This window comes from Cupressus sempervirens, chromosome 7, assembly GCF_028749045.1.
Source record: "Cupressus sempervirens isolate cs-2001-9-10 chromosome 7, ASM2874904v1, whole genome shotgun sequence".
NCBI lineage: Eukaryota > Viridiplantae > Streptophyta > Pinopsida > Cupressales > Cupressaceae > Cupressus > Cupressus sempervirens.
This window is the reverse complement of record NC_143124.1, coordinates 789,218,606-789,235,985: the sequence shown is the minus strand read 5'-3', so window position 1 is coordinate 789,235,985 and position 17,380 is coordinate 789,218,606.

Sequence of the window (17,380 nt, the reverse complement as noted above, 5' to 3'; positions counted from 1 at the left end):
GGCTAATATCCCTAATGGTATGGAGGCTAGTGGGAAAGTCACTAGCAATGACATCTTTGTACTTTTGCAACAATTTAACAATCTCATTTGGTATAGGTTCCTTTTGATCAGACCTGATGTTATCCTTGTTAGAATCTGAAAAGATTAATAACCTAGAAAACTAGTGCAAAGAGTAAATATCTAAACTATGAATGCAAATGATACAAAATCAAAATAGCATCATAGAGTTAGTCTCCAAGAGAGTAATGCAAATGCTGGAAGCAAAATAGCATTAAGAGGATGCAAAAATAAGAGATACAAATACAAGCCAGGTAGCATGCTTATATAGTCAAGGAAGAGAGAGGAGGTGGCAACACCAACCAATGAGGAGCAACCATCTATCGGACTAAAGATAGCAAAGTATCTTCCCAAGATAGCTAATGGATGCTCACATGTAGGAAGGTGACACCTCACAACCATTCACCTAATAAGACATGCTTTATTAACCTAAGTGAGATTATTAAAAGTGTAGAAAAAACCTAGCAAAATAGGAAAAAATAAAAAACTAAACTAACACCCCCCCATAAGCGAAGCTTAGGTGGATGTAGAAATGGGTCCCGACAATGAGGCCATGTTAGGTACCCAAGTACAATGCAAGAAGATGCAACCTCTAAAAGCGGGGAAAGAGAGAAAACCACAAGGGAAAAACCCTCCCCCAAAAAGAGGTAAGAACCTAGTGAAGAACTGAAGAAGTCTCCCACTAGGGAAATTGTCCCCTAAAATAGGAACAAGGAGTGATCATGAAGAAGCAGCATCACTAAAGCATGAAGAACCACAAAACTCTGTCAAAATGCTGATCTGTAGAACCCCCATGGAAATAGATGGCACGAACCATCAACCAAAGGAACCTCCATGGAAATAGAAGGCACGAACCATCAACCAAAGGAACCTCGATGGAAATAGAAGGCACGAACCATCAACCAAAGGAACCTCGATGGAAATAGAAGGCACGAACCATCAACCAAAGGAACCTCCATGGAAATAGAAGGCACAAACCATCAACCAAAGAAGCATAGAACAACAATATAACCTCCCCTTAAGGTAGGTGAGGTGACAGGCAGCTGAAAAGAGGGGCCAAAAATCTCCTACGACATAGGAGCCAAACTCATCGAGAGTGAGGTACAAACACAAATAAAGGCATGCGTCGTCGACACTACATGAGGAATTAGAGAAAGAGAGCCTATAAGCGGCAAACAACTATCCCCCCCATGGCACTTTGTATAATAGTGCGAGTAGAACGAATCATAATGATGAAAAGGATCCCAAAACGCAAGAGTGGCACTTTATCTCAGTACGTTGCATAAAGATGCTTACAGTGAATATCAACAATGATAAAAAAAAACATAAGGCTGAAACAACAGAAGGTAAAGCCCAAAACGAAGCAACTGAAGCAACAAAATTGATCTCCAGAGCTGAAACAAACAGAATATCCACCAGAATGCTAAAATACAAAATACTGAATAGGATGTTTCTGGAACAACAACCAACATCACTGGAAGGAGCATAGAAAGAGCTTTCCAACGATATAAAGAAGTCCAAAAATTGGAGATCAAAAGCTCAAGATACGCCTCCCAGAGTGCAAAATAGAACATCCAGCTTCAACTGCCATAACAGGAAACCAAACTGAATCAAAACTCAAAAACACCTATACCAACATCTCCATCTCGGAACCAGCTTTCCGGCGCTTCTTTCGGATCGGAAAAATACCTCCATATGCAAAAGTTATGGCCAAAAAACTACAAGTAGGTCCAAAACCAAATAGAAGGAGAGTGCAAGCAAGGATGATGACACACCGCTGATGTCATCATTTGACGGGAAAAAATTTGACGGCCCGTCAGCCATCGCAACAAAAAATAGGCCACGTGGCAGTGCCACATGGATGCCATGTGGCGAGAAGATGATGTGGTAGGTACAGAAGATGACGTGGTAGAGGCCACATGGCAAAGTGCCACGTGGCATGCCTGCCACGTGTCACGCGCAGACTGGCACTGACGTGGCACCTGCTGACTGTGCCTGGTGGAGCAGCGGGCACTGAGCTGTCATAGGCAGAGCTGGAGTTGAGCGGAGGCGGTCGCAAGGCGGCGGAAGGAGGTTGAACCACCGATGGCGGTGGCAGTCGGGCGGCGGCTGGGCCGCGGCGGAGACCGGGCGGCGCTGCCTGCTGCGGCCGCTGCGGGTGGCGCGGCGGTGGCTCCGTGGTGGCGGCGCTCCGATTTTATATATATATATATATTTTTTCTTCATCCTTGCGTCCGTACGATCCGTACGGCAGACCTTGGAGGGTTCAAAAAATCTCCAAAATTGCCCTGTGTCCAAAAATGACAAGCTTTATATGAATCTTGACTGCAAACGGCCTTTCAGATCTAATGGTGATGTCTGTTTGGGCCCAAAGTGCTTTGAAAATTTGCTGATCCCCTGATTTGAAGAAAAATTGCATTCAAATCTGCGACCGCTAATGGAGAGGGGTATGGACGTAGCTTTGCATGCTCAAAAATATATAGCTTGCATGCAAAATCTAAAAGATACCCAGATGGTTTTTCGGGGCTGCGAACAAAACCCAGAAAGTGTTTTTTTGTCAAAACTTTTTTGATTCTCAGGATCATCCAAAGATGCAAGAGAAGAGCATACTTCATTTTTCAAAAAACTACAATAAAATTTATTTGCCCCCCCCCCCAAATCTCTCAAATAAAGAAACTAAAATCTACTCTTGCACATAGAAAAGCTCTGATACCATGTTAGAATCTGAAAAGATTAATAACCTAGAAAACTAGTGCAAAGAGTAAATATCTAAATTATGAATGCAAATGATACAAAATCAAAATAGCATCATAGAGTTAGTCTCCAAGAGAGTAATGCAAATGCTGGAAGCAAAATAGCATTAAGAGGATGCAAAAATAAGAGATACAAATACAAGCCAGGTAGCATGCTTATATAGGCAAGGAAGAGAGAGGAGGTGGCAACACCAACCAATGAGGAGCAACCATCTATCGGACTAAAGATAGCAAAGTATCTTCCCAAGATAGCTAATGGATGCTCACATGTAGGGAGGTGACACCTCACAACCATTCACCTAATAAGACATGCTTTATTAACCTAAGCGATATTATTAAAAGTGTAGGAAAAACCTAGCAAAATAGGAAAAAATAAAAAAATACACTAACAATCCTTGGGTTTTGAAATCAAAATAAATGACTCCATATCAGATTCCTTCAAGTTTTTTAACGTCTCTTTTTCTCCTATGATAATCATAGTGGGTTCTTTCTCAAACTTGTTATCAGGTAGGGGCTTCATAGTGAAGGTCTTCCCATCTTTGGTGATGAAGTAGATGATCTTCCTACAATGGTGTACACCATCAAAATCAAATTTCTAGGGCCTACCTAAAAGGATGTGTGAGGCATCCATCTCAACTACATCACTAAGGACTTTGTCCTTAAAATCAGATATAGAAAACTCTACCCAGACTTATTCTATGACTAGAGTTTCCTGGCTTTTGGTTAACCATGATATATGATAGGGGTAAGGGTGTGGCTACTTAGGAAGATTTAACTTCTGCACCATTTCACAAGACACCAGATTTTTAGTTGAACTAGAATCAATAAGAATATTGCATATCTTTCCTTGGCCTTTGATCTTTGTCCTGAAGAGATTCTTCCTTTGTGAAGGTTCTTGAGTTTGTGGCGCTTGAAAGAAGACTTGTCTCATCATCAAACATGTTCCTTCCTCTAGTTCCAATCCTCTAGCATCAACATTTTCTTCTTGTTTATCTTCTTGGACAAATGTTTCTCTCTTCTCACCTTGATTACTATTGTTCCTCTTTTCCAGGTATCTTCCTACATGATGTCCCATTTGATTGCAATTGAAACACTTCAAAGGTCCATTGCTTCTTCTTGCATTTGTTCTTCCTCTATAGTTTCCTCTTGCATTAGAGTTTCTATTTTCTTTGTCTCCTTAGTTAGAGATCTTGTTTTTGTTGCCACTACTTTGTCCCTTATTCCAAGAATTTTTCTTTCCTCTAAAATTCTTCCCATTATCATTGTTCTTTCCTTTGCCAAATTCCATTTTTCCTCTACCTTTAGTACCAGTTGATAGCACTTGTTAACCATGGTAAGGAAATTTAGACTAAGTTCCTCTTGAATGGGCACCTTCAAGCCATTCATGTATCTTGCCAATTTCTCCTCCTCATCTTTTGCCATTTTGGTCTTCATACATAGTTTTAGGAACTCCTTTATGTATGTGCCTACATCCATGTCTTTTTGTTTTAGACTTTGCTTCCTCCTATGGAGTTGTACTCCATAATCTTTAGGTACATAGGTTTCTTTGATTGAAGCTATTATTCTATTCCATGAATTAATCATGTTTTTTCAATTTTTCATCCTCTTTATCTAGATGAAGTTCCACCAAGTTTGGGCTGCTCCCTTCAACTTGGATCTTGCCATCTTTACCCTTTTCTTTTTAGGGATGTCCTCACATTCAAAGAGTATGGTCAAAGCCTCTATCCAATCCAAGGCTATATCTACATTCATTTTTCCACTGAAAATTGGAAAATCTATCTTCTCTTCCATAGTTCTTCTTCCCATCGATTTCAAGGCATCAATGAGAGGCCTTTGATCTATAGGGATGCATTGTTTAGACTCATCCTCCTCTTCATCACTCCCTTCTTCATCTTTAGACCCATTTTGTTTGTCTTTGTTCTCAAGCTTCTTCTCAAGTTGATTTAAGATCTTATTTGAAGCCTTTTGTTCTCTCACCATCTTTGCTAACTCACTATTTGTAACCCTTGTGTGGATATCCTCACTCTCCAGTTCAGACATGGCTCTAATACCACTTGAAATAGTAGGCAAAAAAAGTCTTCAAATAGCAAGGAATGGTGAAAATTCACAAATTCCCTCAACACCCAAGGCAAAGGGTCCTAGTGCCAAATACCTACCAAAAGTATGGATATGGGGTAAATGGAAGGTTATCACAACTCCACAAGACAAGGAAACCTAATCACTAGGTCTACTCGATTTTTAAGCACCAAAAACTTAATAAACACTACTAGATTCTATTAGCCAAAAGAGGGATCAAACCCCAAAAACTGAATATAAAGACTAGGGGTGGCCTACAATCACTTATATGGCCTATTTAGGTCCTAACAATCCCATGATTCACTCCATCAAAGACAACTTATAGCATGAAGTTGCTTTGAAAAATAACTAAATTGGCTTGTAGCCCTCCTAGAATGAGAAAAAGCTATAAATTAGGGTTCTTCCAAAGGAAATGGTGACTTGACCAATGACTTGGATACCCTTTTGGGTCTTATGAAACATGCCAAAGTTCCCAATCATGGAGAAGAGTGGAGGTTGCTACTATTGCAACATTAGATTGGATTTGAAGGCCTAATTAAGGCTCCATTTGTACTATAGGTATACTTTCTACAAAGGGTAAACAAAATAAAACTATTAGGATATGTGGGGGAACATAAAAGAGAGAAAATTCCAAGGTCTTAGCCTCTGGTGAATCCAAGAACTTAATCTAGAAGGGTATGCTAATTGGTGTACTCTTCATGAAGCACAACTAGGGTATGGTGGAAAATCCATCTCCTTGCATATTATGGAAAACCAATTGAAGAATATGAATGTACATTGTTACACCTAGTATTCCACCAAAGGGCATCAATTTCACATGGTGGAATATGCCAAAATAACCCAACCCTGGCAAGTTGTTGATTTGTAGGTTGATTTCTAGGCAACAAGCAAGAAAAATTGAATAGCTTTCAAACTGTGAAGAGTTAGAACATGAGACTTGTTGAAAAATGAAATTGATAAAATTCCCCAACTTTTACATCCATTAAGACAGCTCCAATCATTTGTACATTTTTGTATAATTGTTTGTAACATGTGTTTATGCAAGGAAAAATGCTAATTTTATTTCTTTTAATGTCAAAATTACAATTTTGTCCTATCACCTACCTAAAAGGGCTTATATAGAATGATCCCAATGGTTACATGAGTGGTTTGAACCAACTAGCTATTTGGGAGATGATTTTACAAGTTTTACCAACCTTTTAAGAAGCTGGTCAAAGTTGCTTTGACAACTTTTAGAGAAATTTTGCATATCTAGTGACCAAAATTGGTCCTAACCTTATTTTTATGATCCCTAATGGATCTAACCATGAAAAAATGTGAACACCTATGTCTAGGATCATTAATGACCAATAGTTAGAAAAGGGCTTATAAAATGGTAATCTTGTAACTATGGTCTTACAATAAGATCCAATGTTAAATCTATTATTCCTAAGCATGAATAGAGGCCACAAGGACTTTAGTTTTAAATCATCATGGTTTTTGTTTAAGGTAGAGTGGGTGATCCTGCACCACCATTCTAGTCCAAGAGGAAAATTATATTTAAAACTATAGTATTTCATTAATGTAGGTATTCTCTAGTGTGCAAACTTAGTAAGGAGCTTGTCTAAAAATGCATTATCAACAACACTAGATAGTAAAATATAACTTACAATAGAATACCCTCATTATAGTAGATGTTTAGTCATGTTGTAGAAGAAAACCTAATGCTATCATTTTCTACATAGAAAAAATGCTAGTACCATGGACATGAATGGCCTTACAAAAGAAATATATTTTTCCTAGAATTCACCAATATAGAAACAACTATGGCTATCAATGAGCATCTTCAGACATACTATAGAACCCTTAAAATATACTTCATTATCACCAACTTGGACCCTTGTTGTATAACATAGGTAGTTACTTAAGTTTTCATGTTATAGTTTTCTTCACTATTAAGATAGACTAAAAGAATGTTTCACTAACCCAAACACCTATTGACTCTTATTGTGAGCTCCAATCAATATAGTCTAGAAATATAGTAGCATCAACACTTTTGAGACAAGTCTTTATGTGTTTTTTTTCATATATTTAAATCAACTAGAACTCATAATATAATCTTCATATGTGATCTAGAGTGCCATATCATTGGGATTCTACTACCCCATTGATCCCATGACGACTCTATCTCCAATTCATATGAAAAAAAAAACATCATTCAACATAGTTCTCAAATGGCTGGAATTACTTGTAAGATAAAATAGCTCTAAGTTTTTTTCATGAAATGGTAAATCTCCTATGTTAAAAGTGAACTATATTTTAAGGTGACTTCATATAGTTTTCCTCACTCAAATGAATTTTAAGTCTCTTCCACTACTTTTCCATGAATTGATACATGTATTACTATTAATATTTATCAATATAAACAATAGTGGCTAAAATAATATTTAAGTAGAAATAGGTGCTCCTTTCCACAGTGAAATACTTTTTTATCTTTTATAAAATTCCCAATAAGATGATAGAAGATGCTATGGAACTAGAATAGCTTCCAATAGGAATGGATCAAAATCCTATTGTATATCCACCTATAGCTAGCCCACTCAGCTGTTGGTTCTTTGATATATTAGTAGACTATAGAATTTTAAGATTCTCAATGGATGATAGATTATTGGTAGACATCTATTCCTACAATACTACTTTTTAATCTTGCATTAGACATTTTTAGACATCTATTCTTAGAATACTACTTCTTACACAATATTTTGAATTTTAGTTTGAGGATTTTAGTCATCATGGTGTATTTCAAAGAGTTCAAAATTGTTTAGACAGCTTCAAAATTTTGATTAAGTTACATATATACTCTAAGATTTATCTATAAATTTGCATTAAGTTTTTGTATCTTAGATTTTGTTTATATATCATAATTATAATGTTGCATCAATCTTATTCTAGTAGTGCTAGCCTATTGCATAAGTTTTTTTCATATATGTATTTAAAAAAAAAAATTATGGCTTAGTTCAAGTTTAAGGTTATGATATTTTATATTATTAATTTCATGGTATTAATAAATTATTTATCATATGATATATTTATTTTTACTAAATATGTGTCTAACCATAGTTAAATATATAATAAAATAAACTACTAAATGTATGACTAGCAACATGATTAAATCAACTACTAAATATGTGAATAACCACACGACTGATTCAACTACTAAATAAACTATTAAATATGTGACTAATGACATAAATAAATATACTGCTAAATCAACTTCTAAATATGTGACTAACCACAAAGCTAAATCAACTACTAAATCAACTATTAAACATGTGACTAAACAAACAATTAAATACACTACTAAATATGTGACTAGCCACATGATTAAATTAACTACTAACTATGCAAATAACCACACAACTAAATCAATTATTAAATTTGTGAGTAACCACATAATTAAATATACTACTAAATCAACCACTTAATCAATGATCAAATATATGACTAAAATTATTTTGTAGTAAATTTAGTAGTGTTATAAATGACTAGATATTAACTACTATTAATCATGTGACTAAGTTTAGTCACATATATACAAATTTTAGTAGTTTTTTTAGTCACATGTTGTTTTTGTATTAGTGGGTGATGGCAATAAGCTGTGGAAGTGGATAAACAAATAAGAGAAGGCACTTTGGCCAAAATTATTCTTGAGTTGTCAAAAGATCAAAAGTAAACATTTTTGGAAAAATATAGGAACCAACTCATTCTTAAGTTTACAATTTTTATGATTCTTTATAATAAGATTGAAGTTGTAGTATAGAAAAATGATCTATTATGGAAGAGAATTTTTTATCTAACTACTAAAGGAGTAAAATAGGAAAAGGCACTAGATATTGTGACAATCAAAGATGATAATAGTGATGAAAAAAGCTTAGGTGTGCCAAACCCACAAGGTAACATTTCACCTTTACATGCCACCATACCTAACACACCAGTTGATGATGAACAAAAGCCTTTAGACACTAAAGGTGAAAAGAAAGAGATAGAGTAATTAGTTAAAGAAACTAGTCTAGAAACTTCAACCCTAGGTCTATTATAAATGTAATGACAAAGAGGTGACTATGAGGGGGCATAAACTAGGAAAAACTTAAAATTTTCTTTTGAATATTTCTCCTTCACCTTGTTAGATTATCTAATATACTACCATGCATGAACATAAAGCAATAAAGGAATCAACACCATAACACTTCAACACAATATTTGATAACCTAGAAACCCTCCAAGGAGAATGTAAAATTGGGGTGGGGATGACACCCACAATGCTTCACTACTACAATAATAAAGTTTTCCTATTAGGTCTTATAATTGATCGCTTCTAGTGATCTACTTAGTTAAGAGTAAGACAAATTATTAGGTTCACCTTGTGAAAATATTTTACAATATAATGAAGTATGTACTTGGTTAAGAGATTTGACACAGGACTATTATGTTCACCTAATTATAGGATTTGACTGATTTGCCTATTAGGATGTATTTGTAGAATGATTTCTTCTTTGCAACTCTATTTTCTAATATAGATCCTTTGAATAATAAGATCACCTAACTATGATAGACGAGCCTTTTATTATTATTTGTACTACTCAGTAGTCTACTAAACAAATGGTTCTTCCATATTCTATATTTTCTTTCTCTTCTTAACTTAACTATTCACACATTATGGATAGAAAAAATATCTTTCATATATATCTATCTAGTTAATATATTGTCCTAAGTTGGCTTGATGTCTTTATAATAAATCCAATACTAATTACCAAGTTGACTAAATGTTGATACTCAAGTCCAACTGTCTACTCAAGTAACACTGGATGCTTGATTCATGCCGAGAACTTGACAAGTGCTATGAGTTTGATTCACACAACTCTTTCTATTTGATTATAACTATTGGAAATAGGATACTTAGTTGCTCAGGCTATACTGATACTTTTTTCCTAGTGGAAAGGTTGGTTGTAGTACTAACTATCCTTCCTAGATGACTAAGTATTTTGGTACTAATTGATAGTATGTCTTTCCATAGGATTGACAATAACCCCCTTTGTCATTAGTGAAAAAAAACCTATCATGTGCAATTATATCTTTAAAATATTTTCAATCAAACTCCCCCTTTCCATATGTTTAGATCTATAACTTGATTTGAGCTAAAATTTTGTGGCTCGATCACAATAGAATAATTTTTTAGTTTTCAAAATTGTTTTTATATGTATGCTTTATACATTTCCTCTATTTTATATAGAACTCTATACAATTTTCCTTATATACATATTTAACCCTTCATACATATTCCCTCCACCTTTTTTTTGTTACAAATTCCATATTCCATAAGGTAATACAAAAATGAGTGAGGAAATCATGATGTGACTTTAGAATTGAAGATATAGTTTTATCCCAATTTTCTTGTAATAACTCTTGGATATGTAGCTCAATCTAAAGCACGATTGATAGCTTCATCATGTGATCTACTATTGAAAAGTTGTATCATGGACTAGTATCTTTGCATGTGCAATTTTTTTATGTATCACATCCATGTGAGTAAGTATCATACTTTGAATATCTAATACTATTTCTCTAATTCTAGCTTTCTTCCTTAGTAATTCTTTCTATAAATCTCTCAAAAAATTGACCTTAACAAAATGAGTTGACCTGAAACTTAGGTCAAGTGCTAATTCAATCTTGTATCAATTTATCTTTTATTTCTCTAGTGAAGTTTGTTGTATCACACAATTTTGTAAACAACGATACAACATTATTTACAATTCTTTCTAATGTAGCTATAAGAATGGATAGTTCTACTTGATCAATGACTATTTTCTTAGCTACATTTTCCACAACTTTATTCTCAATTTTCTTTGTGCCCTTTGCAGAAGATTTTCCTAACCATCTATATCTTTATTGAATTTAGGTACTATTTCAAGTAATTGTTCAATAATGGTGGCCTTTTCATTTATATTAATTTGCATTATATAAAAAAATATATCTTTGGCATCTTCAAGAACTTTTCTTCTATCCCTTTTTTCCTTTAGTTTCTATTATTGAGCCCTTTTTCTCTATAATTCACTCAATATCTCCATTTGTTCAATAGAGAGATTAGATTGATCTCAATTTGGAATCACAATATTTGTATCAAGGTCAATCTCTTCAAAAACCTTTTATTTTTGCTTTCCTTTAGCACTTGGAGAAATTATGATTTATTTTCCTTTGTCATCATCCTTATTCTCTTCTCTACTCAACTAATTCTTCAATGTTTGCTATGTTAGTTGTGTCCTCATCCTTGTATACCTTTTTCTTTATTAAGCTTTTCCTAGAGGTAGTTAGAGATTGTTGCTTGGTTGCTACTTTGGGTGGATGTAGGACTTTCCTTCTCTTTCTTCTCTATATTTGATGGGAAAAATGATTTAACTTGAAAAAGTGGATGGAGAGGCTATTACTACTATAGTTATCATTTCAAAATTAGATTATTGAATAGTTTGTACATCTAGATTTTTATATTTGTCTACCTTATTCTCTTCCTCAAAAATGGTTTTCCTAAACTTTGTTGTGGATTGAACAACATCTTTAGTATTGTGAGACAACAATTGAAGAGCTTGAAATCTAGGAGATTACATATTCTCATACTTTGATGGAAATTCAACCCACTCAAAATCTCCCAAGATTGGTATTAATGCACAAAACACAATGAAATGTTCGTGACATAGCTTAAAGCGTGTCAAAAGGAGTCTATTTTCTTGAGATATTCTTGGTCAAATAGGTATAGAAGAGGTTGACCAAAAAGGTGAAATTTTACCATCTTAAAAGTGGTTAGCTATAGGTTTTAAATTAAATATTTGATCGAGAGCTTTCCAATGACATTTTTTTCATCAAAAATGGAGATCGTATGTTGAAGTTATTCTCATTTGAAGTTGCCTAGGAAAAGGGTTGGCCAATCAAAATGGTGACATCAGCATGACATTAGTATCTTAGACATTATCTCCCTCCAATCCTATAGCAACAAGTGACTAATGTGGTATTCAAAAATGACACATGGAAATTGATGACAAAGTAACATCTATATGACTTTAGATGTAGACCAATGAAATAGTGTCACATGGCATGTAGTTGTTGTGCATGGATAAAGATTTGTTCAAAATGCAATCAGTAAGGTTTTAGCCTTTGACTTCATCTTTACAAGATGAATAACTCCACCACCAAGACAAACACATTATTTTGAATGTTACTTTAAAATATCCTTTTTAGCCTCTAAACAAGTGGTGGATCCTAAAATGGAGGAACCATATCCCTAGAAATCCACTCCTCCACAATCTTCGAGAGTATAAATGAAGCAAAATCAGATTAGTGAGAATGGAACCCATGATCTGTGGCTATTAAATATAATAATTAACCAATAATATAAATGATAAACTTAGCATATTGGTGGAACATTATTATTTTTTTTGCTAACAAAGGGAAGCCCATTGTTAAAGGAGGCCAAGCCACCAAAATAAGGAATGGGTTCAAATCAATCTCCTTCATTTTTATCAAAATAAAAAATCTAAAAATAATTTTAGTGGATTTTATTTGTTTTATAAGGGAGATAGTTTAAAATTAGGAAAAATGTTTTTAACGCATATTAGTAAATAAATGTATATAAAGGGGGTGATTTTAGCTTCGAAGAGGCAATTAGTCTCAAAGAAGACTTGGAGAAGTGTTTATAATTTTTTGGAGAGGAGAATTTGGGAGAATTCTTTAGAGAATTTAGAGGTCTCATAATATGAGATAAAAAATTAGAATTTTCTTGAGAGTATTTTTCATGACCTTATGTCATTATTGTAAAGGCATAATTCTCATTGTGAGAGAGTTGTAGTTTTATTGCTTAGAATTATAAAAAGTAGCAAAGGAGCTAGGCACAAACATGTTGCTAGAAAGTTCATGTCATCATAGTGTAGAAGTAGGAGAAAGAAGATTGTAACTCCAAGGAAGACCATGGTGATGTAAGAGTTTTCCATCATAATAATTGCATTGATCTTGCAAGTTTGCAAATCTAGAGATGTAGCCAGAGTTTGGTCAACTCTGACATCAAATCCTTTATCTCTTGCTCTTAATGATGTATGTTTTTGTCTACTTAGTTATTTTTCACATTTATAAGTATTATTTTCTAAGTTCACAAGAAACATTAGTATCAATCTTCATTTTAAATATGTATCCTAGTTAATGTTAAAATTATGAGTGATTCATAACAAGGAGTTTACAGATCATTAACATGGCCTCCTTGGATTTCTTCTTAGAGAAGTGAGGCACTATTTTCCTCAAAGTTTGTTCTCTAATGTCCTTCTCAATATTTATTTCATTGGTCCATCTTTGTGTTACTTCCTTAGGAAAAACCTATAGATCTTGGTCTTTCAACTCATTAGGGTTATATTTTTTGGAATATTTTAGAATAACTAAGGGGGGGGGGGGTTGAATTAGTTATCCAAGGTCTAGATGTATAAATAAAACTTTTCACAACTTAGAAAACCCATTAAACATTTATACTCATGCATGCATCAATAATATTATGCAATCTCTAAAATCTTGTAGGTTACTATCAAATCAACTTGCAGAAATGTAAAGTAGGAAACATAAAAAATTCATCAACACACTTGATGCAATGATTTACATGGAAACCCAATCTGGAAAAAATCACCAGTAACATGCTACTCTTTTCACTATTTTGAAGTGATGCCCTATGAAAGGCCAACTTTGTTAAAGGTTACAATACACATTGTTAAATGTGACCCTATTAAAAGATTTCAATCAACTTGTTAGGAGTGAGCCTTGTTAGAGGATCTTAGACTATTCATTTGAAATGTCAACCCATTAAAGGATTTACAAATGACTATTAGGTCAACCTTAATCCAACGGATTTACCCTAGACTAATACAATTATTAGAGCGTAACAATAAGGCTTTCATTTGATACAACTTACAACTTCACTTGTAGATTAAAAATCTTTGTTTAGTCCTCAATTCTCCTTGGCCTTCATACCTTGCAACTCTAATAGCTAGTTCACCCTTCAAGAATTTATCTCCCTAAGCTTTCTTGCTTAACATGCCATTGTAGATTCTTCTCTTAGATCACTAGATGAAGCAAAACCCTTTACTCCTTGTCTCCCTTAGGTTCTTGCACATGAAAAACTTGCTTCATGACCAATAATCCCTATAAATAGGAAATTAAGATATTTTCTTACTCCTATTCCATCTTCCAATTTAGGGTTCAGATGGATTAGGTAGGATACAATGTATCTACCCCATATCTCATATCTCTTCTAGAAACTTCTCCTAGAATCCATTTTGAATTCACCTTAAAATAGTTTACTTTGAATTCTATGCCACTACCTCATCAACCTTATCTTCCACCTCATTCACACAATCCAAGAAAACATGCTTGTTAACTCAGCTTCATCAAATCCACAATCTTTAAATAATGTAGCAACTCGATATTATCAAGCTTCTGATGCTCAACACATACTGTGTTTCTTGGCATCCATTTTAAAATTACTCAACACAAACTAAATTTTACTAGTGCTCAAAATCAACTAAACTTTACTTGGCATCAACTATTTTGCTAGGCATACACTAGAATGAACTTTTACTAGGCTCCAACTAATTTTCTGCTTGGCTTGTATTGAATTTTCTTAGCACCTACTATCCACTCAATCAAGCTTGACAGATAAACTTTGTGTAACTTTTTCTTCTAATCTTTCTTAGTCTAATGAGCCTTTGTAACCTTAAGTAGATTATCAATAGCTCATGTTATCACTATCTTAATTGATCCTTGTACTTCATTACATAATCATAACTCAACCTTTCCTCTTAGTACTATTGTTAAATCTTTTGATCAAATCATCTTCATCAATCAATTAAGTGATAGTAATTGAATCTTACAAGCAATTGCCTTACCATAAAATAGTAGGTTTGACATCAGTGACAAAACAATGATTGCAACACATAGTCTTCTTCAATAGTCTCTCTCTTTAAATAATCTTTTTCAATAATGATCTTTTCAATCTATTTTGAAGAATATTTCCACTTGTCCATATTTTCAACTGCATCATCCTCTATATGTGGTTACTTCTCTTTGCTTCAAGATTTATATTTGATGTATTTAAATTTGGCCATACCACTTCCTTCTCTCAATCTCTTCACTTTCTACTGAGTTTATAGTGGGAGATTCTTCATTTAGATGATAGGATTTTTTTATTCTTCATCCTCCTTCTAAAGTTTCATTTTCCTTTTGGACTTTCTTGTAGTGGTGATCATAGGGATGGCTTCCTTCTTAGGTGTAGCTTTCTTTGGTGCATTCTTGATCACCTTCCCTTTATTCTTCAAATGTTCTTCTTCATCTTCTTCATCTTCTTTTTCTACATCATCCTCACCTTTTCCCTTAGTAAGAATTAGAGGGATATCCTTCTTCTCAATTGTCTTCTCAATATTCTACATCCTCTTCTCTCCTCTTTTCAAAATTTGAGCAATCTCTATCTCTAGAGATATCCTAGATTTTGCCTCTTCATAGGTTCCAAAATACATGGTCTTTGGATCTATGGGCTCATTGATAAGGGATTAAATTATATCTCATGTATCATCAATTTTTACCTCATAACTTAGAGGCTTCACCTATGAAATTATAGGTTTAACTTCTTGAATGTGAGTTTTATCACAGTTAACTAGGAAGAAAATATCTTGCTCATATTCATCAACTAATTATTTAGGGATCCTAAACCTGTTCTACATCTTCTCCTTAAAATTCTCAAAATATGTATCCATTGTACTATCAAATTTTTCTTCCATGTCATTTATGAACTCATTTATCTGGTGTATAACTAGTCTATCCTCACTATATGCCACATTTTCCTTAGAAGGAGATAGCTTGTGCACATAGAAAATTAAAAATATTAAAAGAGAGAAAAAATTATATGCATTATTCTTTGAAGCTTGGATGCTGTCCATGTATTTGTTCAATTAGATAAGCTACAACTCCACAAGGTCAAAAGACACATTATTCTTCACTACTTTGAATGCCAAATCAACTACCTCACAAGGAACATTGTTTGGCTTTCTTGAACTATAGATCTTGTGGGCTATCACATGGATACCAAACTTAATCTTCATGTTAGTGAAATTGTTAAATTTCATTCCCACATCCTCCCATTCAACCAGGGTTTTCTATGTTATTTCTACTCAAGCTAGGGTTTTGGTCACCTTAGGTTTTTCTAGCATGAGGTACCTAGTGACCTGAGGGATCATCTTCTTGGTGATCTTTATTGGTTGTTCCTAATAGAAAGACATTTCATGAACCTTGCTCAAAAGATATCTCATCCAATTCACCTAGAAATTCCTTAGCATGTGCAATGCATGAGTTAAACCCTTGGCTTCCAAGTGTTTCTGCTCAAGTTTCAATACTCCATTTTTGTATAATGCATCATATGCCTAATTTCTCTTGAAAGCATCCAATTTATAAATTTTGTAATGATAAAATGACCTAATATTGTGCATCAATAGTACTTGTAGAGGAATGGTTGAGTGAGCTCCCATAGGGTCTTTTTCCTTGGTAATAGTAGGATACAACTTTAACTTTGGTGCCTCACAGATTGTATTCGTTAGCAACATCTCAAAACCCTTCTTCACCTTTACACTATAGATGGATGTCATTTTTTATTGTCAAATGAAGAATAACCTTTCTTAAATGAAATTCTAAAATTTTTCTTCAACAATACAACAATTCACTCTTGATCACTTGGGAGCTCAAAATTTCTCTACAAAGTTTGAACTTTGAATGAAAGGTGAAATAATAAACCCTTGAATTTTCCTTTTATGATTTAAAAAAAAAAAATTAGCCTCATAAGTTCTTTGTACTCGGTAGGTAAGAAGACTCTGCAAAACTTGATGGTTGAGAAGCACAGTTAGAATTAGTTTCTAACTCCACTTCTCTTAGTTGAGTTATAACTTGGGTATATCAAACATTCAACTTGATTAAACCATAGTTTTGTTTACTTTTCTTAGTGCATCTAAATATGCATATTTGGACTTTCTTACTTGCATATCTAGAATTGATGTGGGATCTTCCTTGAACTCTTAGTTCTAGCCATCTCCTTTACTGCTTACTTGGAGGTGGTTTCTTCATCAAACATATGGCTTTGGATGACAACAACTTCATTGACTTGTTCTATCTTTTCAACTAATTTTCTTACCCATACTTGATTCATCCGAGTCTTGATCTCATCAACCTTTGTTTTACCTTTATTATCTTTAACGTAAATTTTCATAGCTTAGTTCATAGATTTTCATGCCAAATGACCAAGTTGGTTACATACAGATCATCTCTTGGTATGATCTATTTTTTTCAAGTTGTATGCACCATAAAATGGTCACCTAGACTATGAGCCCCCATTATTCAATTTATCAAATTTATTGAATCAATGGTTTGCAATGTTTTATTAAATCAATTCA